The sequence below is a fragment of the Macrotis lagotis genome, chromosome 1, assembly GCF_037893015.1.
Source record: "Macrotis lagotis isolate mMagLag1 chromosome 1, bilby.v1.9.chrom.fasta, whole genome shotgun sequence".
NCBI lineage: Eukaryota > Metazoa > Chordata > Mammalia > Peramelemorphia > Peramelidae > Macrotis > Macrotis lagotis.
The window spans coordinates 471,012,549-471,039,348 of record NC_133658.1 but is presented as its reverse complement, the minus strand read 5'-3'; the positions used below and the strand labels follow the sequence as shown (position 1 = coordinate 471,039,348).

Genomic DNA, 26,800 nt, shown 5'->3' with positions numbered 1-26,800 from the left:
TGTGCCATCTAGAAATCCTTGAAATGTTCGGAAGTGAATTTACTCCATTCTACTTGATAAAAGATGTTTTCAAATTAAATACTTTCTCAAAGATATCATAGTACAGACTACATTATTTCTTCAAAACTGAAGTATATTTTTATTTCCCTTTATGTCTATTTATAAATTGGATGTTTTGATACTTCATTTTAGCTTATTATAGTCCATTTTTTTGGTTATTTTATATGGTGGTCTTACTGCATGTTTGATCAATATGAGGAGAAAGAAATCAAAACAAAACAAGGCAAAATATCACCATCATTCAGTTTGTGAGTTGTCAAGCTGCTTATGCAAATGTGAGATAATCTGATATTCCTTTTAATTAATGAATAGATATCAAGTGATTTGGCCACAGTTTTTATAGAGTACTTTCATTAAAGCAAAACAGAAAATAATTATTTTCTAGAGTTATTATAAGTCTAGATTCACAATTGCTTTGTTATTTATAACCCAAGATAAACTTTTGCCCTCTTCTATTTGAACTTGAGATGCCATGGTTTAAATAATCTGTACAAGTGTTTTGTCTCCTCTCCAGAAGATCAGTCTGAAAACTTGGGCAACAGACCAAGAAAATAGTGTATTCCTTTTCCTCATTTATTCATATCATAGCAATTGTATATCAGAAGATAAAATTAGGAAGAAAAGGCAAATTTTTTTTTCCATTTCCTTTTAATTTGCCAATGGTTCTAAATGTCCAGGTTAGCTATATTAATACATTTTATTAATAATTGTCTTAGGCAAGTGAACAAAGGAAAAGAAGGAAAAATAAACAGAGAGGCAGACATTTTTCATTATTAATTTCTAAAGTATAGGACTAAACTTAATGGATAATTATCTGTTTAGTTCTGTAATCAACAATTGCCTAGTTGGATGAATGATTTACCCAGTTAATTAATAGGTCTTAAACTATGGAATAAGAAGAAATAGTTTTGCGTGCCTAATAATTTTGTTTTATTTTTCTTCTATCTTTTAGGAAAAAGATTTAAAATTTAAGTATGAAATGATGGCATAATACAATTAATATATTGAATATATGTTAAACTTTAGTTACTCTTAGGGAAGTACAGAATATACAAAATTGCAGTATGTTCATTCAGTTGCAACCATTTCTCCATTATGCTATGACTATATTGTTTCTTTGCTAAAATTATAAGATAAGTTTACCGTTTTCTTCTGCAATATGTTAAGGCAATCAGAATGTGTGTGACTAAGCCAAGATCACACAACAGCTATGGTCTAAGATGAGGTCTGAATTCAGATCTTCCTGACACTAAGTCCAAAACTCTATATATTGAGCCACCAAGCTAGCTTCCACACTATATTTAAAAGAAGTAGAAGATTTAATTTGGGACAAGAAAATTAAATCAAATCGAGAGAGCACTTATTTTGGGTTAAAATACCATCTCTGCCATTTATCATTTCTATGACTTGGATCATTTGCATCAAACCTAATTAGACCACAGTCTCCTCATTACTAAAATGAATGGATTGAATTAGATAATCTCTGAGGACCCTTCCAGCTTTATGTATATGACCCTACATATGTATCTCCAGTTACACTTTGATAAAGTAGAATAGATTCAATATATTCATAGTTTAGGTTTAAAAGGCAAAATCTTTACTTATGAAAATTTTTTAAAAAAGAAAAACAGTGAACATGGAAATAAAAAGGTGTTTGTGTGTTACATGAACTATTCTTGTCTCCTGGTAGCCTCTTTAAGCAAGCATTTTAAAATTTTTTTCTCCTCTCTTCCTCCTATTTAAATGAAGATTGGATTTTTAAAGATTATAATGGTCTATATTGTTTTTATGTTAATTCATTTTGAATTTGTCTCTATGTAATCACTTACCTAACAAGAATTCCTTTAGAACAGAGATTTTTTTTAATTAAATTAACTGAGTGACAGATAAATTATAACTAAAATATCTAACATATTATCATAAAAACCCAGGAATGTAGATCTCCATTTTAGTGATGAAAAGGCCTTGCATTTAGCATTATTTCTCAGGTTCGATCTTGCCAAATGAAGGTTTTCTGAATTTAAGAACATTTAATCCATTTTTTCCATTGTTATTGTCACTAAGACTGTGTATATATATATATATATATATATATATATTTTTTTTTTTTTTCCCTATGTCTGCATATGTTCTCTGGTTTGGGGTTTGGTACCTACAGGTCATCTTTTATTTCTATGATTATTCATAGTAGTCTGATTAAAAAAGAGCAAAGATATTCCATAACATTCAGGTCACAATTTTGAGTTATCTCAAAAGGTAGTTATTTACATTAAGTTCTTCTTTGATTTAAAACAAAACACAAATTTAACACAACAACAAGAAACATGTTCTTTTGAATATCTTCATGCACATTTAATGTTTTTTCATTTATTTATGAATATTCAATAGCAGGTAAACTATTTAAACTGAATATACTTTACTCACATAATGAGAAGACAGGATACATAATGAGAAGAAAAAGATGAAGGCAAAGATGAAGGCAAGACAAAAAGAAGACAATAGAGGTTGAGATGAATTGATAGTGCTACATAAGCAATGAATATAAGCTTTAAGAGACTCCAGAAGATAATGGAGAGTAGAAGAGCCTGGTAGACTACTAACAATGGGGTCACAGAGAGTAAAACATGACTGAACTGCTAAGCAATATAATAAATAAATATGAACTTTAAAACAAATACATATATGCACAATTTTCCTCAAAAATTTAACTTTTTTAAAAATATTTTAAGATTTTTTTCTAGATTTGTATGTCAAGAAAAAGTGAAAATCTCCTCCACTTTATAATAGAAATTCACGACAGCTTTATCTTGCTACAGAGACTTATTCAGTGTCTTTGTAATTTTCCTAACCCTACCCTGAGCATGAAGTAAAATTACAGATCCATAAAGAAATATTTTCTCTGGAAAATTCATTTTCCCTTTGAAAAACTGACTTAAAAAAACAGAACTAAAATAGATTTTATCAGTACAGCTAATGAGTCAAATTAATCAGTTCTAATAATTTGAGAATAGTCAATATTTATCACCTATGACAACTCAGGTGTGCATCTGAACATTGATTGAGAGCCTAGTTGAAGAGATATGACAAGAACACTTAACTGTCATGAAAGCCACCAACATTTATTGTCCTGAAAATTATCTCTTGATTTTATTGTTGAATATTCAGAGTTTTATAATAAAACTTATCTCAGAGGTGACAAGTCAGCTGGAACCCAACTGTATACCATCCCTGGTAAAATTTAGGATATTTTTTCCTAAGGAAATGTGGACTTCCTTATCAGAAAGTTTCTCACACACTGCTATCTCTGCAGTTGTTTAGGTCAGGGTTCATTGGTGAGCCAAACAATCAGCAAGAATACAGGTTAATATTAATGACCTTCCATCATCAGAAAGCACCTCTGTTCCCCTCACAGGGGCTGGCCCTCTGCAAATATTATTTAATGCTAAAATATTCTAAGCTGAAATTCAAAAGAATTTATTCAAGTTAAATGTATTGGTCTAGGGGTTTTGCTAAGTTCTATTGTACGTAATGAATTGTAACTGACAAATGAAAAGTTTCTCTGCAAAGCAGGGGGTAAAAAAAGCAAAGCATTAATGAATTACAATTTATGTTTGGTGTCAGATTTATACATTTCTTTCAATCTTGTTTTAAATCAAGGGTTTTTTAAATTAAGGTCCATCAACTTTTTAAAAATTAAATTTACCAAATGTATTGCAATTTAATTGGTTTTCTTTTTTCATAAGATCATTTAATTTAATTTACTTAAAATATTATTTAGATAAAAGATATATCTTTCACCAAAATATAGGGGTTAATATCAAAAAAATTCTTTTTTCAATAATTCCTCTTTTTTCATATGGAAAAACTGCAGACTTAGAATAGCCAATGAAAAGTAAAATGGAATGTGTACAATGTTCCTTCTTTATCCCCTACCTCCCTACCTCCAACAATGAATCTCAGGCTAAAAGCATTTGGTCACCCTTTGGGCCCTAAATAGCAATTGTTTCTGTTTCATCAGAAACCCTGAGGATCTTTCCTTGCCATGGAAGGCTGTTCTTTGAAGGCTATCTTACCTTCTTTAATCACTGAGAAACCAGGAAAGAATTGCCCCACCCACTTCATTTATTTATTTGGACAAAGGAAAAGTGTCCATTCTTCCAGGCTTTGCCTAATCTCTCTCTTATCTAGCCCTAGTCAATGAATGGATGTTGCCTCAGTCAAACTGTGACCTGGGAAAGTGCTGACCTTTAAAAGGTTAAGGTCTCCCCTTCCAGCCAAGATGGCAGAGAGAAGACAGGCACTGTGATAAGTGTTCCTCTTTCCCCACAAAAACAACATGAGTCAACCTTCTTAAAAAAATTCAATCAGCAAAGGCCAGAAAGATAAGCTAAGAGAAGAATATCTACCAAGAAGGTTTGTCTCAGTGAACCAGGAGATGAGAGCAGAGGATCAACACAGGGACTACAGCTGGGGGAAACCAGAGGGCCAGCCTCAGTCATAGAGCCTTCAGGGAGTGACGGGTATGATATACAACTTTACCTGCAGAGCTTTTGGCTGGTGGGACAGGAGCTACAGGAAGGTAAGTTCCAGCACAGAGTCTCAGAGCACACCTGGAGAACAACCAACTGGACCAGGGAACTGAGGTCCACACTTTCAGAAAAGCCCTTTGCCCAGAAAAAACAATAAACAATGCCTCCCACTCCCCCTGAAGGCAACAGAGCTCACTCAATGGACAGAGATTAACTGCCTCCCTCAGGGCCTAGCTTAGTGTTCAAAGTCAACTCAGACCCTGTTGCTGAGGACCTCAGACACTCCAGAGAACGCAATCAGTGCCCTCTACTGGCTAGCCCTTAGAACTACTAAACCAAGTGAACAAAGATTCTAGGATCTTCAAAAGCAAACTTATGAGAGTCAACAGCCCTCCCCAACACAAGATCCTAGAAAGATGAAAAAGGGCCAGAAGAGGGCATAGAGAAATACTTATAAGAGAAAGATTCTAACCCAGAGAGATCTATCACTGCTAAGGAGAATATTAATAGGTCTCCAGCCCAGAATGACTTCCATGAATAAATCAGGAAGCAGTTTAGAAAACAATTAGAAAAACTGGTAAAAGGAAGTCTGGAGAAAATTAACACGTTGCAAGAGAAAATTAATATCTTGCAAAATACCCCAAATGCTTGGAAATTATAATTGGACAAGTACAAAATAAGAGTAACTCTTACAGACCTTCAATTGGGAAAATGCAAAAAAGAAAATGATTCTCTCAAAACTGCACTTGGCCAAATGGAAAACCCCATGAAAAATAGAATTGACCAACTGGAAAAGGAGTTGAAAAAGATAAATGAAGAAAAATCTTCTCTAAATAAAAGAATGGAATTGGCTGAAACCAATGGCTTCATGAGACATCAGGATTGTGTTAAACAAAACCAAAAGATGGAAAAAAAAATTGAAGAGAAAGTTAAATACCTCATCAGCAAAACCACTGTCCTCAAGAACAGTTCAAGACAGGAGAACCGAAGAATTATCTGGCTTCCTGGAAACATTGAAGAAGAAAAAAAAAAAGCCTGTATTTAAAATTAAAGGATTTAGTGATGGAAAATTGCTCTGATTTCATGGAATCAGCTGGAAAATAGTTATTGAAAGAATATATTGATCTCCTCCAGAAAGACATCCTAAAAGGAACACACCAAGTAATGTTGTTGCCAAATTCCAGAACTATCAGAAAAAAGAAAAAATCCTACAAGCAGCCAGAAAGAAAAAAAAAATTAAATACCAAGGAACCACAGTAAGGATTGCATAGGACATGTCTGCAGCAACCTTAAGGGATCAAAGGGACTAGAATGAGATTTTCCGAAGAGCAAGGGAGCTTGGAATCCAGCCAGTAACCCACTACCCAGCAAAGTTGAGACTTTTCTTCCAAGAGAAAAGATGGACATTTAATGAAATGTGAGGCTTCCAAGATTTGATGATGAAATAACCAGAGCTAAATTGAAAATTTGAACATCAAACAGGAGGCTCAAGAGATACATGAAAAGATAAAAAAAAATCTGATAAGATGAAACTGGTTATATACCCACTTGGAAGAAAGAGTCTCATAACTCTTGAGAATTGAAATTCAATTAGACAAAACATACATAGCCAAAAGTGATGGACATTCATAAATTTTCTGTGGCTCAGAAAGAATGATTTAAAAACAAAACCTCTTTAAAAAGGGGGAGTTTAAGGAGAAGGGAGGGTGGAAGGAGAGGAAGGAGACTGAATGGGGTAAATCTCATTAAATCAAAGACCTATTGTAATTGAGGGGAAGAAGGGAGTAGGAGAGAACCACCTGAATCTTCATCTCATTGGTTTTGGCTGAAAGTTAACTTAGAAACACTTAGCTAAATTAAGAAACTTATCTTACCTTTCAAGCATTGAAAAGGGAAAGGGGGAGGGGGACAGGGAGGGGGACAAAAAGGGGAACTAACAGAAGGAAGGAAAGAAGGGGAAAAGGGAAAGGGGAAAGAAAGGGGAGGGGGTTGATATAAGAGGGCAAACACACTGAAGGTGATGGTATACAGAAACAAAACACAGGGGAATTTGGATAAAGGGAAAAACAGGAGAAAAATACAAACAGAAAGAAGACAGAATGGAAGGCAATGAAGAGTTAGTAATTATAATTTTGAATGCAAATAGAATGAACTCTCCCTTAAAATGCAAGTGAATAATAGAGTGGATTAAAAACCAGAATCCTAAAATACACTGCTTACAAGAAACTGATTTGAAGCAGAGAGATACATACAGAGCAAAGGTAAAAGGTTGGAGCAAAGTATATTTTGTTTCAAGTGAAGAAAAAAAAGACATCAGGGGTAGCAATCCTTATCTTAGACAATGCAGCTGAAAAAATAGATACTGTTAAATGAGATAAGGTATGAAACCATATCCTCCTAAAAGGTACCATAGACAATAAAGAAATTTCAATAATAAATAAGTATGCACCTAGAGGTACAGCATCCAAATTCTTAGAGAAGTTGAAAGAGCTACAGAAAGATATGGACAGAAAAGCTCTTCTAGAGGGAGATTTCAACTTCCCACTCTCAGATTTAGATAAATCTAATGATAAATTAACAAGAAGTAAGTTAAAGTTGATGAGGTAAATATATTGTTAGAAAACATAGATATAATAGACCTATGGAGGAAATAGAGTGGGGATAGAAAGGAATATTTTTTCTTTAGTACATGGTACTTACTCAAAAATTGACCATGTACTAGGGCATAAAATCCTAATAATCAATTGCAGAAAGTAGAAATGGTGAATCCATCTTTCTCAGATCACAATGCAATAAAAATCATATGCAATATTGGGCCAGGGAATAATAGACAGTAACATAATTGGAAACCAAATAACCTCAATTTAGAGAATGAATGGTTCAAGCAACAAATTATAATAGAAATGGAAATTAGACCAACACCTCACTCCCAATACATAGATAAGATCAAAGTGGATATAGGCTTTAGACATTAAAAACAACCCTACCCCTTTCACTTCTGGCCAAGACAGCACAGAGAAGACAGGCATAGATCTAAAGTCTCCGGATCTTCCCCATCTATAATATGAAACAAACCTCTTAACAGAAATTCAAACCACAAAACCGAGAAAGAAAAGTCAGGAGAGGAACATATGGCTCAGGTTTTGTTTTCCACAGCCCTGGACTAAAGAAGAAGGCCTCAATCACGGTCACAGACACTCCAGAGAAAGCAACCAGCACCTCCTACTGGCCAGCCAGAGAAATTGCAAAAAGTGAATAAAGCCTCTTAGGATCCCAATACCAAAACCCTGTGAATCAGCCCCTCCCCAACTCAAGGTCTTAGCAAAATGAAGAAAGGTCAGTGGAAACATAGATCCATAGAAAATTGCTTGCAAGCAAAAGGCGCTAACTCAGAGACCAAGAACCTCTGAGGACAATATGATCTGGTGGCCAGCACAGAAAGACTTCTTGAAGAAATAAGGAAGGAGTTTAAAAATCAATTGGAAAATTTTGGAGACTCAATTAACACCTTGCAACATGAAAACGAATCATTGGAAAGCACAATTGGAGAAATACAAAATGAGAATAATTTTCTCAGATACTCAATTGGGCAAATGCAAAAAAAGAAAATTATTCTCTCAAAACCTCAATTGGTCAAATGGAAAGTTCTTTCAAAAGTAGAATTGACCAACTGGAACAGGAGTTGCAAAAAGTATATGAAGAAAACTCCTCTCTAAAAAAATGAATGGAGTGTGAGGAAACTAATGACTGCATGAGACAGCTAGAGTCTGTTAAACAAAATCAAAAAATAGAAAAAATAGAAGAAAATGAAAAATATCTCATTAGCAAAAACACTGACCTTGAGATTTGATCAAGGAGGGGCAACCTTAGAATTATTGGACTTTCTGAAAGCATTGAAGAGAAGAAAAGCCTGGACTTATTATTACAGGATCTAGTGAAGGAAAATTGCAATGATATCATGGAACCAGTGGGCAAAGTAGTATTGAAAGAATACATCAATCCGCTCCAGAAAGAGATGCTAAAATGAAAACACCAAAAAATGTGGCCAATTTCCAGAACTATCCAATAAAAGAGAAAATCCTGCAAGCAGCCAGAAAGTAACAATTTAAATTCCAAGGAGCCACAGTAAGGATTACACAGGACCTGGCTACATCAACATTAAGTGATTGAAGGGCCTGGAATGAGATATTCTGTAGAGTAAGGGAGCGTGGAATGCAGCCAAGAATCTACTATCCCACAAAGCTGAGCTGTAATTTTCAGGGGAAAAGGTGGACATTTAACAAAGTGGAAGAATTCCAAAAATTCCTAATGAAAAGACCAAAGCTAAATAGAAAATTTGGACATCAAACAGGAGGTTCAAGAGACAAATGAAAAGGTTAAAAAAAAGGATGGGGATAAAGAAAAAAACTGCTACCCAATAAGGTGAAACTGGCTATACCCCAATATGGGGAAAAATTCTAATAATTCTTGAGAACTGTAATTCTAACAGAGAGAATATACCTATTCAGAATTAATGGAGACTCAGTACTTATCCATGAGAATGGTTGCATCCAGTAGAATGAAAATGGCTATAACCCTACTTTGTAGAAAGAATCTAATAACTCTCAAGAATTATAACTCTATTAGATACAATGTACTTAGATGAAAGTGATGGATACTCAGAATTTTCTATGGCTCAGATAGAATGATAAAAAAAACCTCCTCCTTAAAAAGAGGGATAGGAAGGAGATGGGAGGAGGGAGGGTATTGAATGGGGTAAATCTCATTGCACTAAGAGGTACAAAATACCTATGGCAATATAAGGGAAGAAGGGAAAAGATGAGAAAAACCTGAATCTTCTCATCAGAATTAGCTTAATGTTAACTTACACACAAACTCAGTTAAATGAAAAAAAATCTAGTATGAAAAGGGGAACAGGGGAGGGGGGAGGGAGAAAGGCAGGGGAGAAAAAAAAGGGGAACTAACAAGAGGAAGGGAAGGGAAAAGGGAAGAAGGGAAAGGGGAAAGAAAGGGGAAGGGGTACATATAGGAGGGCAAACACACTGAAAGTGGGTGGTATTCAGAAACAAAACATTGGGGAATGCCAATAAAGGGGGTGAAGGGGACAATACAAACATAGGGAAGATTACATGGAGGGCAATAAAGAATTAGTAATTATAACTTTGAATGTGAATGGGATGAACTCTCCCTTAAAGCAAAAATGAATAGCAGAGTGGATTAAAAACCAGAATCCCACAATATTCTGCTTACAAGAAACTCATTTGAAGAAGAGAGATACATACCATATAAAGGTAAAAGGTTGGAGTAAAATAAACTTTGTTTCAGCTACAATGAAAAAAGCAGGGGTAGCAATCCTTATCTCAGACAAAAAATGCAGCAAAAATAGATAGCATTAAAAGAGATAAGGAAGGAAACTATATCCTCCTAAAAGGTTCCATAGACAATAAAGAGATTTCAATACTGAATATATATGCACCCCCATGGGACAGCATCCAAATTCTGAGAAGAGAAGCTGAAAGGACTACAGGAAGACATAGACAGCAAAACTATACTAGCAGGAGACCTCCATCTTCCACTCTCAGACCTAGATAAATTGAACCATAAAATAAACAAGAAAGAAATTAAGGAGGTAAATAGATTGTTAGAAAGACTAGATATGATAGACTTATGGAGGAAATTGAATGGGGAAAGAAAGGAATATACCAATATACCTTTTTCTCTGCAATACATAAGCACTTATTCAGAAACTGACTATATACCAGGGCATAAAAACCTAATAACTGCAAAAAAAGGCAGAAATAGTGAATATCACTTTCACAGATCACAATGCAATAAAAGTTATATGAAATATTGGGCCAGGAAGATATAGACCCAGAACCTACTGGAAAATGAATAACCTCATTTTAAAGAATGAATGGAAAAAAAATAAAAATTGTAGAAATAATTAGTATTTTTTCCTAGATAATGACAATAATGAAACAGCATACCAAAACCTATGGGATGCACTCAAAGTGGCTCTCAGGGGATATAGAATATCTATAAATCGTTACATGAATAAATTGGAGAAAGATGAAATCAATGAACTAAATATACAACTAAAAAATTAGACAAAGAAAAAATTAAACTCCCAGCTATATGTCAAATTAGAAATTCTAAGGGGCAGCTAGGTGGTGTAGTGGATAAAGCACTGGCACTGGAGTCAGGAGTACCTGGGTTCAAGTCCAGTCTCAGACACTTAATAATTACCTAGCTGTGTGGCCTTGGGCAAGCCACTTAACCCCATTTGCCTTGCAAAAAAACTTCCAAAATTTCAAGGAGAAATTAACAAAATCGAAAGGAAAAAAAAAAACTTTTGAATTAATAAATAAAACCAAAAGTTGTTTTTAATGGAAAAAAACAATAAAATTCATCAACCTCTGGTCAATTTGATTCAAAAAATAAAGAAGAAAACCAAATTGCTAGTATCATAAATGAAAAAGTTGAACTGACCATCAAAGAGGAAGAAATTAAAGTAATAATTCAAAAATATTTTGCCCATCTCCATACCAATAAATTTGACGATATAAGTGAAATGGATGAATATTTTCAAAAATATAAGTTTCCAAGGTTAAATGAAGAGAAGATTAAATATCTAAACAACCCTATCTCAGAAAAAGAAATTCAGCAAATCATCATTGAATTCCCTAAGTAAAAAATCTCCAGGGCCTGATGAAGTCACAAGTGAATTATACCAAACATTTAAGGAACAATTGGTTCCAATTCTACATAAACTCTTTGGACAAATAGGGGAAGATGGAACTCTGCCTAACTCTTTTCTATGAAACAATATGGTGCTGATACCTAAACCAGGAAGAGTTGAAATAGAGAAACAAATTTAGAGACCTAACTCCCTGATGAATATAGAAGCAAAAATCTTAAATAAAGTCTTAGCAAAATCATTACAACAAGTTATCAGTGGGATAATACATTTTGACCAAATTGGATTTATCCCTGGAATGCAGCGTTGGTTCAATATAAGGAAAACTGTTAGTATAATCAATTATATAAATAACAAATCTATCAGAAATTATTATATCATATAGATGCTGAAAAAGCTTTTGACAAAATATAGCACTCATTCATACTAATAATAATAGAATGTGTAGGAATAAATGGATTGTTCTTTAGAATAATCATCAGTATTTATCTGAAACCATCAACAAGCATTATTTTCAATGGGGAGAGTCTAGAGGCATTCCCAATAAGATCAGGGGTAACACAAGGGTGCCCATTATTACTGCTACTATTCAATATCATATTAGTAATGTTGGGGCACCTAGGTGGTGCAGTGGATAAAGCACTGGTCCTGGAGTCAGGAGTACCTGGGTTCAAATCTGGTCTCAGATTACCTAGCTGTTTGGCCTTGGGTAAGCCACTTAACCCCATTTGGCTTGCAAAAAACTCAAAAAGAAGAAAAGAAATGTTAGCTTCAGCAATTAGAGAAGAAAAAGGAATTGAAGGAATTACAATTGGGAAGAAAGAGACAAAATTCTCACTCTTTGCAGATGACATGATGGTATAAATAGAGAATCTGAAGAAATCATGCAAAAAAACTACTGGAAACCATTAGTAATTTTCGCAAAGTTGCAGGATATAAAATAAACCCTCATAAATCCTCTACTTTTCTACATATATATATGTATGTATATATATACATATATATATATATATATATATATATATATATATATATATATATATATATATAACAAGCAAGATACAGCAGTAAGACTTAGAAAGAGAAATCCTACCCAAAATACCCTCAGACAATATAAAATACCAGGGAGTCTACTTGCCAAGGCAGACTCAAAAACTTTTGAAAATCATTATAAAACACTTCTCACACAAATTGAATCAGATTTAAATAATTGGGCAAATATCAATTGCTCATGTATAGGCAGAGCTAATATAATAAAAATGATAATTCTACCAAAACTACACTACCTCTTTAGTGCTATACCAATCATAATTCCAAATAATTACTTTATTGAATTATAAAAAGTTGTAATTAAATTCATATGGAGCAATAAAAAGTCAAGAATTTCCATGGATTTAATGAAAAAGGTGGAAAAGAAGGGGGCTTACCCCTCCCCAATCTAAAATTATACAAGAAAGCCTCAGTCATCAAAAACTATTTGGTATTGACTAACAAATATTTTGATGGACCAGTGAAATAGACTAGGTGCAATAGCAGGAAACAATTATAGTAATATGCAGTTTAATACACCCAAAAAGTCCAACTATTGGGATAAATGCTCTCTCTCTTTGATAAAAACTGCTGGGAAAGTTGGAAGTTAATATGGAAGAAACTTAGATTAGACCAACACCTCACACCCTATACCAAGAAAAAATCCAAATGGATACAGGACTTGGACATTAAATAAATAATACTATAAGCAAATTAGTAGATCAAGCACTAGTTTAGTTAACAGATCTATGGAAAGTAAAGCAGTTTATGACTAGGAAGAGATGTAGAACATTATTAATAACAAACTAGATAATTTCAATTACATTAAATTAAAAAGCTTTTGCACAGATACAACTATTGTAATCAAGATCAAAAGAAATGTAGTAAACTGGGAGAAATATTTACAACTAATGTTTCTGACAAAGGACTCATTTGTAAAATACATGGAAAACTGAGTCATATATTTTTTACAATAAAATCCAATCCCCACTTGACAAATGGTCAAATGATTTGGCAAGATAATTTACAGATGAGGAAATCAAAGCAATCCAATGTCATATGAAACATTGCTCTTAATAATTACTTATTAGAAAAATTCATATTAAAGTTTCTCTGAGGTACCACCTCATACCTCTCAGACTTGTCAATATGACAAGAAAGGATAATGATCTTTGTTGGAAGGGTTATAGGAAAATCTGGAACACTATTACATTGTTGGTGGAACTGTGAACTCATTCAACCTTTCTGGAGAGCAATTTGAAACTATGACCAAAGGCAACAAAAACGTACATACCTTTTGATTCAGAAATACCACTATTGGGTCTATAACCTTGTACAAAAATATTCATAGAAGCCCTGTTTGTGGTGGCAAAGAATTAGAAATCAAGTAAATATACTTCAGATGGGGAATGGCTAAGCAAACTGTGGCATTTGTATGTCATGGAACACTATTGTTCTTTTAGAAACCAGACGGATGGGAATTCAGGGAAGCCTGGAGGGATTTCCATGAACTTATGCTGAGCGAAATGAGCAGAATCAGAAAAACAGTATACACCTTAACATCACCATGAGGGTGATAATCAACCTTTATCGACTTGCTCATTTCCTCATTGCAAAAATCTGGGACAATTTGGGTCTCTCTGCAATAGAGAATAACATATGTATCCAGATAAAGAACCATGGAGTTTGAACAAAGTCCAAGGACTATTTCTTTTAATTTAGAAAAAAAAAAACTGATATCTTATTGTCTGATCTTGTTATCTCTTATACTTTATGTTTCTTCTTGAAGGATATGATTACCTTCTCATCACACTCAGTTTGAATCAATGTACAACAAGGAAACAATGGAAAGACTGACAAATTGCTTTCTGCAGGGGGTGGGGAGAGGGAAGTAAGATTAGAGGAAAAATTGTAAAACTCAAAATAAATAAAGTCATTAAAAAAGGATTTCTGAGAATAATAGCTATATATAATAACAATCCCCCCAAAATAAAAATCAAACTCTGTTTTTGATAAAATCTATTGGTCAAATTGGAAGTTAATATGGAATAAACTTAGATTAGATCAACACCTCACACCCTATGCCAAGATAAGATCCAAATAGATCCAGGATTTAGAAGCTAAAAACAATATTATAAGCAAACTAGAAGATCAAGGAGTAGTTTGCCTGTCAGATCTATGGAAAAGTAAGTAGTTCATGTCCAAACTAGATAATTTTGATTACATTACATTAAAAAGTTTTTGCACAGACAAAAGCACTGTAAGCAAGATCAGAAGAAATGAAGTATTGGGGAACAATGTTTATGACTATTGTTTCTGACAAAGGACTCATCTCTAAAATATACAGAGAACTGAGACAAATTAAAAATAAAAAAGACAAGCCAGTTCCCAATTAACAAATGGTCAAAGGATATGAAAAGGCAATTTACAGATGAGGAAATCAAAGCAATCAATAGTCATATGAAAAATTGCTCCAAATCATTACTTATTAAGAGAAATGCAAATTAAAGCATCTCGGAGGAACCACCTCTCAGGGTGACCAATATGACAAGAAAGTACAATGATTAATGTTGGAAGGGATATGGGAAATCTGGGACACTAATACATTGTTGATGTAGTTGTGAACTCATCCAACCTTTCTGGAGAGCAATTTGGTATTGTGCCCAAAGGGCAACAAAAATGTGCATGCCCTTCCATCCAACAATACCACTACTGGGTCCATACCCTGAAGAGATTATGAAAAAAGGGTAAAAACATCACTTGTACAAAAATATTTATAGCAGCTCTGATTGTGGTGGCAAAAAAATTAGAAATTAGGTGAATGTCCTTCAATTGGAGAATGGCTTACCAAACTGTCATATATATATATATATGTCATGGAACACTATTATCCTATTAGAAACCAGGAGGGATGGGAATTCAGGGAAGCATGGAAGGATTTCCATGAACTTATGCTGAGTGAGATTAGCAGAACCAGAAAAACATTGTACACCCTAGCAGCAACATGGGGTTGATGATCAACCTTGATAAACCCTTTCCATCAGTGTCATAACCAGGGACAATTTTGGGTTATCTGCAATGGAGAATGCCATCTGTATCCATTGAAAGGATTATGGACTTTGAACAAAGACCAAAGACAATTACCTTCAAATTAGAAAGAAAACAATGTTATCTTATTATGTAATTTTACTATCTCCTACTTTATTTTTCTTCCTTAAGGATATGATTTCTCTGTCATCACATTCACATGAGATCAATTTTTTTAACATGGAAACAATGTAAAGATTAACAGAATGCCTTCTGTTGGGGGGGGGATAGGGAAGCAAGAATGAGGGAAAATTGTAAAACTCAAAATCAATAAAATCTTTCTAAAAATAAAAAAGTCAAGTTCTCTCAGTGCATCTGTAGAAGTCCTGAACCATGTCTGTTTACTGGACCCAGCCAGCTCTGGAGGAGAAAGTGAGGACTTTCCTTTCTTAAAATCAATTCACTAGCAGTCATGGTGTCACTTCCCAATAGCAGGGCAGATGTCATGGCCTTCTTATAGAACAGAGGAAAAACAACAACAATAATAATAAATATATATGCAAAAAATAACAAATATTTTAGGATTAGCTGGAATTAGCTTAGTTTTCTCTGCAATTCAATAATCCAAGACAACCTCTGATACACATATGATGAAAATATTATTCATCCTCATAGAAAGAACTGATGGTGTCGGAAAAGAGATTGAAGCCATAGGGTATTTTTTCTTGAGGAATTTTACAAATGACTATTATGAAAATGTTTTGAATGACTGCATATGTCTAACCTACATAGAAAAACATGTTTTCTCAAGCAGGGGTGATGAGGAAAGAAGAAGGGAATTAAATCGAAATTCTCAGTTTTTAAAAGAAGTATAATTTGGGAAAATAAAATATTAAAAAGTCAAAAAAGAAAAAAACAAATATTAACAAGCATAAAAAGTTGTGCAGAGAAGCTAAATTAAATACTTTTTCAATTGTATATACTGAGGAATTGAGATACAAGTTGCCATGACAATTCTCTCACATTTTTGGCAACATGTTAGTGATTTTGGTGGCTCTATATTCATTTAAATTGTTAACTTAAAAGATCATAGTACTATATATTATTTTTTAATAGAGAAGAGGACAGAGTTATTCCAAAATTTTTTTTACAAAATCATAAAGTACTATTTGCTATATAAAATCCCTCCCCAAATAAGCATTACTTATTATATCCCACAAATAAATGTACTACAACTTAAGAAGTAATATGCATATAAACTTAGTAATCATAAAGGATTCCCATGCTGGAATACATTTGAAAGAAGCTACTTGCATATTCAGTGTAGGATCTCAGATAACTGCTAATGATGCCATAACACTGCTTTCACTAGTCAGTTTCTCACTGTGCAACTGGAGTCTCAAACAAGTTGGAATGTTTTTTCTATTGGCATAACTGCTTGTTAATACCAATTATTTTTCTTGTCCCACATTCACATTTACTACAAGGAGTTTAAGGTCAGTGGCTTGAGAGCAGGAATCCATAAATTCTTATATGCAAAAACAATATTATAGAATGCACTAAGTTATGGTACTAAATAAATTGGATCTTGATTAAAATGCAATTGTGAAGAAACATGAAGAAAATAATGCGTGTATATTTAACATACAAATCATCTGTAAAAAGAGGTGTTTCAAATAGGAATATTTGCTTAATTTTTCTGTTTCTTATTTGTTTCATCTGTAAAATGAGAGGGCTGGTCTCTGAGTCCTCTAAGGTTCCTTCCAGTTCCATTTTTATTACACAGTGACAAAGAAATAGAGAATAACAATTGACATTAAATATAAAATAAAATCATTCATTAGTAAATGCAAAATAAAAGAAGGCTAAATATTTGAATAAAGAAGAGCAAAGAACATAAATTGAATTTCTTTGGAATATATACTTTAATGCACACATAATTTGCCTATAAAGAATACCAATGAATTGAATTCAATAATTTCTAGTTAATATTCTTTAAAAGCTCTCAGAGAATATTTCAATGTTTCATGAAATTAAATGGTTATATTCAGATATTTTTTACCTGCCTGAATTCCCTCCTCTAGCTCATTTGTAGTTTGTTCTTACTATTTGTTCATTTCTAGGCATGATTTCAATATTGAGCTTAATCTAAAAAATCCTTAAATGTTCCAATTCCTAATTACTTTGGAAATCACCTTTGAACTATATACAATACCTTTAACTTTACCATTGACTAGTTCCGCATTTCTGGATGCTAAAATGTTAAAGATTTCACTGTAATTTTTGAAATTATGCTTCATCCCCCAAAGTAAAGAAATGCAAACTAAAATAATATGAAAGGTATCCAGCTATGCAAGAGATGTCTGAGGCTGAATTTCAATTGTGGTTTTCCTGATTACGGATCTTATGTTCTGTCCCCCAGTCACATACATTCCTCTGATATATTAGCTATGTGCTAGGAATACCTTTACAAGCAGCTGGGATAGTCAGTGCTGTCAAAGAATTTCCATTTTAATGGCAGAATATAATACATAAAGAGAAATTGGGGTATCACAATGGTTGAGGAGATAGCCAGGACATATTTTTGGAAGCCTGGAAGTTGACAAGATAATGCAAAAAGTTTAGCTACCTTAGTGTAAGAATCCAGGTTTACTGCCCAAGATTCTATAAGAAAGGGGATGAAGATAAAGATTATATCTGGAAAACAGATGGAAAAATGACTAAGAGAAAGTATACCTGTGACCCAATATGAAAGGCTGAAGCTCACTTACCACATCCACCATTCACAGGGACTGAGTTCAAGGTTCTGGAGTAGGAGGGTTGAGAGAAGATTAGAAGCAAAATTGTGAAGAGGCAGTCAAGAAATGCAAGACATTATCCAAAAAATAAATTTTGTGCATGAATTTTTATCTCCAACAATATTTCCTGGAATTTACCATAAAACAGATAAGAGAATAATGGTAATTACCTATTTGAATAAACCAAAATTTGTAGCACACTTTTTGTTGCAATGCATTGGACAATAAAGGGAAATTTGTTGTCTGGGGAATAAAATAGCTAGAAAAATTAAGAGATATGAATGCAAAGGAATCTTAATTAGTAACTGAAAAATAAATTAAATGATAGAGTCAAATAAAGCTGATGAAACTAGTTTGAACTAATGAAAATTTAAGTGTATTCAATCAGGAAAATAATTTATAAAGTAACTAAAACATTGCAAAGAGAAACAAGTTAAAAACTTGGAATTATGGTCAATGAAATGACTACCACAAAACAGATCATAGAAAAGTGGGAAAGTGACTCAAGATTCTAAATAAGCTATATATTTTCAGGTATGACCAATAGATTTTCTTTGTTACACTATTTATTACCCTTTTGGTATTTCTTTTTATTTTCAAATAGGGAGCAATTTGATTGAGAGGGGAATACTAAAAATAGTGAACACCAAAAACAATAGGATAAATATAACATTTTATATATATATATATATATGAAAAGTCCCAAACAAGCAATTCAATTTTAATATTGTTTTTTTTCAGATTCTATCACCTCTGTCTTGGGGCATATCACATTCATTATTATAAGTACAGAAGATAAATACTTTCCATATTTTTCCCTCACAGTTCTTGGTAATTGAATTTTCTTCCATCCTAGTCCTCCTCACCTATATTTTTTTCTGTTCTCTCTCTCATTTCACTGTGTACCTCCTCAAAAGTGTGTTATTTCTAACTGTCCTCTCCTATGATCTTTCTTCTTTTGTATCACCTACATGACTCTCCCCTCTCTCTGCCCTATTTCTTCTATCCCTTTCCTCTCTCTTTTTTTCCCTCTAGGGTAAAATAGATTTCTATACATTATTGAGCATGTATGTTATTTCCTCTCTGAGTCACTTCTGATGAGAATGAAAGTTGATTCATTCCCCCCACACCTTTCCTCCTCTCACTCCACTGCAACAGCTTTTTCCTGGATCTTTTAGAAAAAATAACAATCCATTCTACCTTTCCTTTCCTTTCCCTTTCTGCTAGTACATTCCTTTCTTGCCCATTAACTCCATCTTTTCAATATATTATACCATCATATTCAAAACCCTTGTACACCTTGTCTATATCTGCTCATTCTAATTGCCCTAATAAGTGAGAAGGTATATAAGAATTATCAGATTCATCTTCCCATGAAGGAAAACAAGCAGTTCAACATCATTAAACTCTTCATAATTTGGCCATTCCCTCCACCCAGTCTATGCTTTGCCTGAGTCCTGTACTTAAAGATCAACTTTCTCTTCAGATCTGGACATTTCATCAAGAAAGTTTGAATATCCTCTGTTTCACTGATTATCCATCTGTTTACCCTGAAGGTATTCAGTTTTGCTGGGTAGTTGATGCTCTGTTGTAAGCTAAACTCTTTTGCTTTCCAGAATATCATATTCCAAAGCTTTAGAGTCCCGAATTATTTTCTTCAGAGAGTTTTTGTGCTTCATTTTCCATCTGGCCAATTCTAATTTTTTTGAGGCATTCCTCTCCTCATTGATCTTTTGGACTGACATTTGATAGTAATGGTTTTTTTAGGTTTTTGCAAGGCAAACATGGTTAAGTAGCTTGCCAAAGGCCACACAGCTAGGTAATTATTAAGTGTCTGAGACTGGATATGAACCCAGGTACTCCTGACTCCAGGGCCGGTGCTTTATCCACTGCGCCACCTAGCCACCCCTAAATGGTTTTTAAGATGGTATTCTCTTAAGTAAATTTTTTTGTATCTCTTTCATCAAGCTGATTCCTTGGTTTTCAAGATTTTCCTGTATTACTCTCATTTCTCTTCCCAGTTTTCCCTCTTCCTCCTTTATTTTATTTGATTTGATTTTCAAAATCTTTTTTTTGAACTCTTCCATGGCCTGAGACCATTTCATATTTTTCTTGGAAGCTTTGGATACAGAAGCTTTGTCTTTGTAGTTTAACCAAAATAATTGTCTATGGTTGGATTCTTCTTCTTCTTTTGTTTGCTCATTTCCCCAGTCCTTGACTGTACTCTACTTTCTGATACTGGGATCTGAGTGTGGGCAAAGCAATAGAGTCCTGCCTCAGAGGTAGCAGATTTCTTTTGTCTACCCTGATCCTCTTACCATCCCTGGACTGAGTACTCTGGAAGTAGTTCTCAGGTGGCTCTACTGAACTGCTTCCAGTTCCCTTTCCCCCAAGGTTGCACTGAAACCTATACTGGACTGGGTTCCACGCTTACCATGACGTGTCAGAGTTTTTCTGTTGACCTTCCAAATTGTCCTTGGCAATCCCTGAGCTGAGAAGTCTGGAAACTGTCACTAATGCCATTGAATCTGGTGTCCCAAGGAAGTTAGGTACCCCAAAGGACTGTTCCTGAATGTGAATGGTTGGAGCCATTTTGCTATGGCACAGCCAGGCTGGGCTGGGTTGCACTGCAGTCCTTTCCCACCTTGGTGTAACAGGTCTTTCCTATGGATCTCCCAAGGTATTTTGGATCAGAAAATTGTTTCACTGTTTTTCTGATGGTTTTGTCACTCTAGATTTTGCTTAGAGTCTTCGTTTAAAAACATTTGAAGGAGTTAGAGGGAGGCAGCATCAAGATGGTGGCATAAAGGCAGGAATTCCCAGAAAATTTTTCCCACAAATCTCTTAAATTATGACTCTAACCAAATATTATAGGGGCAGAACCCACAGAAAGACTTAGGAGAACAATTTCCCACTTGGTAGACATATGAGAGAGGTCTATGCCACTGGGACTGGGGAATGGAAAAAGTCATAGCACAGCTGGGTCACAGTCATTTAGTGCCAGAACAAACCAAATCTAGCCTTCCAGGAACAAACTGCAGGACACCTGGTTCCACAGCAGTGGGAGCAGTTTCCAGACCTCTTGGCCTGGGGATCACCAAGCATAGCTTGGAGGGTTGGTGGTAGAACTCTGCCTCACCAGTGTATTAGCAGAGCCCAGGCCAACACCATACTTACAGGTTAGACTCAGGAACCTACAGAACCACCCAGCAGCTGCTTCCAGAGTGATCAGTCAAAAAATGGTAAGGGGGTGACGAGAGATTGCAGAGGTCTATCTACTATCCCTGGTCAGTACTCTGCTGCTCTGCCCATACTCAGATCCAGGTCACAGCCTGGGTCTCCACACCACCACTGCTCCAGGGCAGAGGAGAGTATTTGTGCTCATCCACAGTCCAGAGAACAGACCAGGAGCATAGTCAGAATCTCTCATAAGACCTTGAAGAAAATATGTTCACTGTGGGAGGGGTGTCCCTAAAACTTCTAAAAACTTTGCAAGTGAAGTAAATCAGGTCATAGACTGAGGAAAAGAGCAAACAATAGAAAACAAAGATTTTGACCTAGAAAATAACTTTGGTCCCATGGAGGATCTCAAATTACACTCAGAAGGTGACAAAATGAAAGTTTCTGTACCCACAGCTTCCAAGAAAAATATGAATTGGAAAAAAAGGCAATGAAAAAGCACAAAAAAAAAGATTTTGAAAATCAAGTAAAGGAGGTAGAGGAAAAATTGGAAAGAGAAATGAGAGTGATGTGGGAAAATCAAGAAAACCAAATCAACAGCTTGATGAAGGGAAACAAAAAATACTGAAGAAAATAACATTAAAAAACCAGTTTAAGAAAAAAGCAGTTCAAATGGCAGATGAGGAGAAAAAATGCCTTAAAAAACAGATTTGGCCAGTTAGAAAAAGAGAAACAAAATCTCTGAAGAAAATAACACCTTTAAATGTAGAGTGAAGCTAAAGGAGGCGGATACATTTGTGAGAAATCAAGGAACAATTAAAAAAAAGCCAAAAGAGTGAAAAACTAGAATGAAATGTAAAATGTCTCATTGGAAAGAAACTGATGTGGAAAACATATTTGGAAGAGATAATTTAAAAATTATTGAGTTACCTGAAAGTCATGACCAGGAAAAGAACTTAGACTTCAATTTTCATGAAATTCTGCAGGTAAATTGCCCTGACATCCTGGAAGAATATGGTAAAATAGAAATTCAAGGAATTCACTGATCACCTCCTGAAAGGGATTCCCCCAAATAAAAGCAATAAACAAGAAAAACCCCTCTTGATAATATCATTATGAAATTCAAAAACTCCCAAGTCAAAAGGAAAATACAAGTAGTCAGAAAGAAATAATAAAATCATTGTAATGCAAAATCAGATTTACACAGAATATAGCTGCATATACATTATGGGTTTTGTACACTTGGAATATGATATTCTAGAAGACAAAAGAGCTTGGATTACAACTGAGAATAAACTACTCAGCAAAACTTCCCCTTTCAGGGGAAAAGATCAACATTCAATGAAACAGGGATCTTTTAAACTTTCCTGTTAAAATGACCAGAGCTGAACAGAAAGTTTGATCTCCAAGTACAAGATTCATGTGAAGTATAGAGATTGTAGATGGGAAAGACAAATTATGAGGGATTTAATGATGTTGAACTGCATGTGCTCTTGCATGGGAAGATGAAACTAATAATTCATATAATTTCCTTTATAATAGTAATTAGGAGGAGTGTATAAAGACAAGACACAGGAGGGAGTTGAACATAATGGTATAAAATAGTGTAGAGATGGAGTCAATGTGTGATAAAGAAAAGTCCGTAGAGAAAGGGAAAGGAAAGGTATAACAGGATAAGATATTTCATATAACGGAATCAAGAGAAAGTTTTTGCAATGGAGTGGACAGGGGGAGGGGGAGGGGGAAATGAGTGAGACTTTATTCTTTATTCTTACCAGAAATGGTTCAGAGAGGAGATAACATACACGTTCAAAAAGGTATAGAAATCTTTCTCAACCTAGGGGGGAAATAAGAGGAAAGGGATGAGAGGAGGACGGGGGAGTAGGGGGGAGGAGGTGATAGAAGAGATGGAAGATCATGGACAAGGGTAGTCATTTCTGAGCAGGGAAAGGGTGAAAAAAAGAGAAAGAATAGAATAAATGTGATTGGGAAGGAATAAAATGGAGGGTAATACAGTTAACAATAGAAACTGTGGAACAAATATTGAAGCAACTTCTTTGATGGTCTTATGATCAGGAAGGCAACCCAACCCAGAGACAGAACTGAGGGTTTCTGAACACAGATAGGAGTACACTTTTTGGGGTTTTTTTTTTTGTTTTGTTTTTTAGGTTTTTGCAAGGCAAATGGGGTTAAGTGGCTTGCCCAAGGCCACACAGCTAGGTAATGATTAATTGTTTGAGACCAGATTTGAACCCAGGTTTTTCTGACTCCAGGGCAGGTGCTTTATCCACTGCTCCACCTAGCTGCCCCATGGAGTACACTTTCTTTTCTGTCACTTCATTTCTTTCAAGATTTCTCTCTCTTTTTTTGGGGGGGTTATGTTTACTTTCACAACAAGAGTATTGTAATATTGTCAAAGTAAATAAACCATTTTCTAAAAAAGCATTCATTCTGCCATCTTGGCTCCATCTCCTAAAATAAATTTCATGAAAGACTGATTCATTCCTGGGCACATGTAAAAAGGGACTCCCTCTTCTCATACTATATGAGTATTTGGAAGGAGGTAATCATGTAGGTGTTTTTCTATCCATTTCTGAGCATGTATAATGATTGCTCAATAAATGATGACCCAAAGCTATAGATTGACTCAGTGCTCCTTCAAAAAATAAATTAACTGGTCAGATTTTCCTTTTTAATCTCATTTGTCAAGCAGGTCATGGAGTGCTGCTAGACTGTGGATGAAGGACAAGCTTTCATCCATTCTCCTATCTAATTGTGAAATAGCCTGTAATACATTGTTCTGCTATTTTTCTCTTGGGACCTGATCTACTCTTGAATTTGTTAAGAGAACACTTTTAGTGTCACTAAATAAATATTGTGTTTTTAGGGTTCATTATCCTTTGTAATGTTTTCCAAGCCCAAAATATAAAAAGATATTAAAAATATTTAAAAATGAAATGAGAAGAACTATTTATATTTCATCACTTTTCTGATTCATTTTTTTCTTATAGTACATGTTATTTTTGTACAATTGTCAGTACAACTCATAGTAAAAATAGGATTATATGCTTCTATAGCAATAACACTTACTGCTTGGTATTATGACCTGAGAAAATGAGATTCCCTTGAATATAATGGGCAGATGTTTGAGAAATTGAATTGAATTGAAATGAATTGTGTCAATTAGGAAAATTAGCTTTTTAAATTCATAGTCACAACAAAATCTGCCTGATGTATTAGAATTTATATTAATATGAGTAAATATATTTTTTCTTGATAAAATAAAATCTACTATGCATTCCTTGTATAAAATACTCATTATGGAAGTCTAAAATCTTAACCCCTTTAAATTGAATAAAACATGCTCTTTGTATGCTCTTACTGCTGATCACTACTTGGACTTCATTAAATGCCCTGATATTTGTCTAGTTTTATGGGGGTTTTGTATCTTTATCTCAGGCAAAGAAGAATTTCTCCATGAGTTCAAAAGAGAAACTCTTTTTAAGTTGGGGTCATAAACAGTTGCTTGAAAGTTTAGGGGGATGTCAATGAGAAATTATGGCTTTTGTCCAGTTGTATAGGGATAAGTTGTATCAAAGGTAGAATTGAACTTAGGTCTTACTGGCTTTGAGGTCAGCTTGCTCTTCATTACATAAACCTTGTTTGTCTGTGAACACCCAGGTAGTGATGCTCAACAGTGTCTTTTTACCTTTAGTATTATGTACAAAATATTAAATTGTATTTAAAGTCCTTCAAATATAAAGTCCAAATTGACATATACATAAAGAGTTCTCAATTAACACTAGTGGAGTACTTCACAAATCTTTCCACCATTTAGGGGATCTGTGTGACCTCTGTTTCTGCTTTGCCCTGTCTTGCCCTCAATCAGAGAGGTTCCAAAGCCTACCTTGTCTTCCCCTTACCATCTGAGCAGAACATGGAACTAGAGCTGTACTTCTTGCTGTTGCTGACATGACTGCCAACACCAATGTAAGGGTCCTGTGCCCACCAGTCAGCCTGGAAGTCAAATTTATTCATGGCTATGCTCAGCAATCAACAAGCAATTTTTAAAGCATTTGCTATATGACAGACAGTGCTGGAACTGGGGATTCAAGCATAATGAATAAAACAATCCCTATTAATGAGGAACTTATATTCTGTACAGGCCAAAGCAAGAGTCAGTAGTCAGGATCATAGCAAATCAACAGAATCAGAAATGAAATGAAATGAATGATAAGACTGAGCATTTAGGAAAAATAAACAAAGTTTTTGTTTATTTTTCAAGTTTGAAGTAGTATGTGGAATTAATACACATGGGAGACCAACAGCATCTGGAGATATGAGAGTCAGATTCAGCAAAGTAAAGTGTTTGGGATATGTCCAGAGATCAATTTTATGTCTATGATGGTAAGTACAAAGAAAAAAGTGCATAAACCATCACAAACTGCTGGAGCCCTGATTCTTATTTATTTCCACAATTATTGATGATGGCTTCTTGCTTACTGAAAAGATTTGTGGTAGCAGATACTCAGACTTTATACCTGAGGCCTCGTTCTCTGAAATGTTTGGTAACTGACAGAAAATAAGTGGGGAATCAGTTCTGGAAATTTAATCCCTGTCAGGGTTCTACTTTTAATATAAAGTGTAGTTTGTCCCCAAGCAGAGGATGAAAAACAAAATAAAACCAAATACACACAAAAAAATTCCCTACCAAATCTAATGAAGACTTTATAAAAATTATCTCTTATGTTTCTCTTTCCTTCAATCGTAATTTCTCATGCTAAAACCCACTAATTTGTAAATATGTTTAACTATATATCTATCTCTATCTCTATCTCTATATATCATCTATATCTATCTCTATCTCTATCCCTATCTCTATCTCTATCTCTATCTCTATCTCTATCTCTATCTCTATCTCTATCTCTATCTCTATCTCTATCTATCTACATATACATCTACATCTACATCTATATCTCTATCTCTATCTCTATCTCTATCTCTATCTCTATCTCTATCTACATCTACATCTACATCTACATCTATATCTATATCTATATCTATATCTATATCTATATGTAAAATGCTAACCTGGCCATTCCCAACTGAAGGGAGGTGGGGTGAGAATGTTGGGTGGAGGAAAACTTTGTAACTTGAAAATATACATGTGCAAATGGTTGAAAATAAATTTTAAAAAAAGAAAAAAGAATATATAATGTAGTTTGGCCTGAAAATCCCCTATCTTTGATTGACATGAAAGGAATTAGGACTCATTTCTACTAATTCATAATTTTATAATTCTATATTCTACAATATCAACATTTATGAAGAAATTAATAGAAAATCAAACAAATAAAAAAGCTTATTTCCTGAACCAAACAAAACTTTAAGACATCATATTGTTAATGAACTGAAAATTTTGTTCAAATATGGACTTCTCAGCTTCTGTGTTTATTGTTTTCTTCATATCCCTCCTCTAT

At 34.3% G+C, this 26,800-nt stretch overlaps 1 pseudogene; it reads right to left on the bottom strand.

The window, feature by feature from the left end:
- Positions 1–25,358, bottom strand: part of LOC141504733 (ETS-related transcription factor Elf-2 pseudogene) — a 116,616-nt pseudogene extending 91,258 nt beyond the window's left edge.
- Positions 25,359–26,800: the final 1,442 nt, after the last annotated feature.